Genomic DNA, 3,192 nt, shown 5'->3' on the forward strand with positions numbered 1-3,192 from the left:
CCAGCTACGTGGAAGGCTGAGGCGGAAGGATCGCTGGAGCCCAGCAGGTCGAGGCTGCGGCGGCCGGGAGTGGCCACCCCACTCCAGTCTGGGCAACAGAGTGAGACTCCAACTCAAAACAAACAAAACAAATGTGGTATTCTATCTTATTCCTACATTTGGTATCTTTTTAGTGATTAAAAGATGTATGTGGTTTTGTGTAATGTAACAAAAGCTATACCAATATTGTTTAATAATTGTTCAGAAATAGTCACATATAATAATAAAACTGTCTGTAGCTGGGTGCGGTGGCGCAAGCCGGTAATCCCAGCACTTTGGGAGGTGGAGGCTAGAGGATTGCCTGAGCTCAGGGGTTGTAGACCAGCCTGAGCAACATGACGAGACCTCGTTTCTACAATAAATAAAAAAATTATCGCGGCGTGGTGGCCCATGTTTGTGGTTCCAGCTACTTGGAAGGTTGGGGCAGAAGAATCACCTGAATCCGGTAGGTCGATGCTGCAGTGGCTGTGAGCGTGCCACTGCACTCCAGCTTGGGCAACAGAGTGAGACTTTGACTCAAAAAAAAAAAAAAAAATGTCAGCCGGCTCGGTGGCTCAGCCTGTAATCCTGCGCCTTTGGGAGGCTGAGGTGAGTGGATTGCCTGAGCCCGCGGGTTGGAGACCCGCCTGGTCAGCAAGACCTCATCTCTACAAAAAATCAGCCGGCCGTGGTAGCGCATGCCTGTAATTCCAGCTACTCGGAAGACTGAGGCGGAAGGATCGCCTGAGCCCAGCAGGTCCAGCCTGCGGTGGCCGGGAGCGGCTACTGCGCTCCAGTCTGGGCGACAGGGTGAGACTCCACCTCAAAAAAAAAAAAATGTCTGTTTTGTACAAGGCATTGTCTAGATGCTGGTACTATAAGGAGGTAAAAGAGTTCCTGCCCTTAAGGACTTTTATAATTTAATCAGAAAGACAGGAGGGAATATAAAAATAATTCTGAGTAAAAAGTGACTTGTAATAAATGCCAAGGAATTAACACAAAGTCTTGTTGGCAGGGAAGTTTTATTGGAAGAAATGGGAATTAATTCTGCTTTAAAGGATTTAGATAAGAGGGAAAAACTATTTTTCCAGGTTAGAGGAACAGCATAAATTCAGGCTAAAGCAGGACAAGGGACAAAGAACAGAGACATTTGACTATAGAGTTTTCTGTGTAGAACTAAAGATGAAATCAGAGCAGTAAATTAGAAGTAGGTTTTTGTTGTTGTTGTTGTTTTGTTTTCTGTTTTTGTTTTTGAGTTGGAGTCTCACTCGGTCGCCCAGACTGGAGTGCAGTGGCCGCTCCCTGCCACCGCCGCCTCGACCTGCTGGGCTCCGGCGATCCTTCGGCCTCAGCCTTCCAAGTAGCTGGAACTACAGGCGTGCGCTACCACACCTGGCTAATTTTTTATTTTTATTGTAGAGATGAGGTCTCGCCAAGTTGCCCAGGCATATCTCGAACCCGCGGGCTCAGGCAATCCACTCACCTCAGCACGGGATTACAGGCTGAGCCACCGAGCCCGGCAGAAGTAGGTTTTAAAGTCCTGACTTTTAGGCTAAGAGGTAAAAACTTGATTTTGTAAGAGGTGAAGTCAGTGAAGGTCTTGACTTTAGTGTAAAGAAACTCTAAATATTAATTTAGCACTATTGTGCAGAATAGATTGGAGGACTGAGTGAGTAAAAATAGGTCTGTTATTAGTTTAATTCAGGAATCCTGGTAAATGTCTTGAGGGTTCTTGTTAGATTGCAGCAATGTAAGTGGAAAGTAAAATTAGACCATAATATATTGCAAAAGAAGACATGAAAGGGTGGAAAGATATAGATGGCCTCAAACTTATCTTTGAGGTTCAGTGATTGCTACAATTGATAGAAATATGAAAGACTCAGAAGATACATGGAGACCAGGTACAATGGCTCACGCCTGTTATCCCAGCATTTTGGAAGACTGAGGCGAGAGGATTGCCTGAGCCCACGGGTTCGAGATCTCCCTGGGCAACTTGGCAAGAGCTCATCTCTACAATAAATAAAAAAAATTAGCCGGGTGTGGTGGTGCATGCCTGTAGTTTCAGCTACTTGGAAGGCTGAGACGGAAGGATCGCCTGAGACAGAAGAATCGCTTGAGACGGAAAAATCTCCTGAGCCCAGCAGGTCCAGGCTGTGGTAGCTGTGAGTGTGCCACTGCACTCTAGCTTGGGTGACAGAGTGAGACTCCAAGTAAAAAAACAAAACAAAGCAAAACATGGTTTGGGAATTAGTTTAATTTTTAAAATGTTGAATTTAAGGTGACAGGAACACATTTGAGTAAAAATGACCAGTAGACTTTTAGAGATGGGGAATGGCATCAAGAGAGATCAGGTAAAAACCTACCAAGGCATGACAGATCAACCTAGGGAAAGAACTAAGGAGTTTGAAGAAAGAAACATTAACATAACTTGGGGACTGGGGAGAAAAGTAGTGATTTAAAAATTTTTTAAATATATGTGTATTCTATTTATTGGAATCTATGTAGATTCTTTATGGTTTATGATCTTAACAAGGTCTAGATTTTTTTTAATAAGTGATGAAGAAAACAGATGCTCTTGTTCATCTTTAATACAAAAGTAATATTTTCATCTTTGTAAGTCTACATTAAATATGATGAATCAATTTGCTTTCTGAATGGAAGAAATATATTAGGCATCTGTGGATTATTGAAACTGCTGTGTTTCTAGACAAATAAAAGGAAAGTTAAAGTTAGTCAACATGTTAGGTTTTGTAAAAGATACCAGTTCCTGTCCCGATGACCTAAAGCATAATACTGTAAGACAACTCTTATGCACCATAAGTGAAAATCTGATTAGAAGGAGACTTTCTGTCAGACAGTATCTCCTGTTCTTTTTTTTTCCTGGTCATATATATAAATATATATAATGTGTATATTATAATAAATGTATATGTGACCAGGAAAATATACTTTAATTAAATTTATTAATTTTTGTTTAGTTTTTAAAATTTAAAGATGTGGGGTACAATTCAGGGTTAGGTATACAAATAGTCGTTGTACAGTTAAAGTTCGGGCCTCACTTTGGTCTCCACATCACCTGGGGTGAGACCAGGTACCCTTATTGATGAAGTGTGCCCCCCTCCCTCCCTGCAGTTTCCCACTACTGCCAATTCCTTTTTTTTTTTTTTTTTTCCT

The 3,192-nt window shown here is 41.9% G+C and overlaps 1 protein-coding gene across 3 annotated transcripts in view; it reads left to right on the top strand.

The window, feature by feature from the left end:
- Positions 1-3,192, top strand: part of CDKL3 (cyclin dependent kinase like 3) — a 128,741-nt gene that overhangs the window by 1,059 nt on the left and 124,490 nt on the right. The window lies entirely within an intron of this gene.

This window comes from Carlito syrichta, unplaced genomic scaffold, assembly GCF_000164805.1.
Source record: "Carlito syrichta isolate Samal-C Ts95f unplaced genomic scaffold, Tarsius_syrichta-2.0.1 Scaffold308816, whole genome shotgun sequence".
Classification (NCBI taxonomy): Eukaryota; Metazoa; Chordata; class Mammalia; order Primates; family Tarsiidae; genus Carlito; species Carlito syrichta.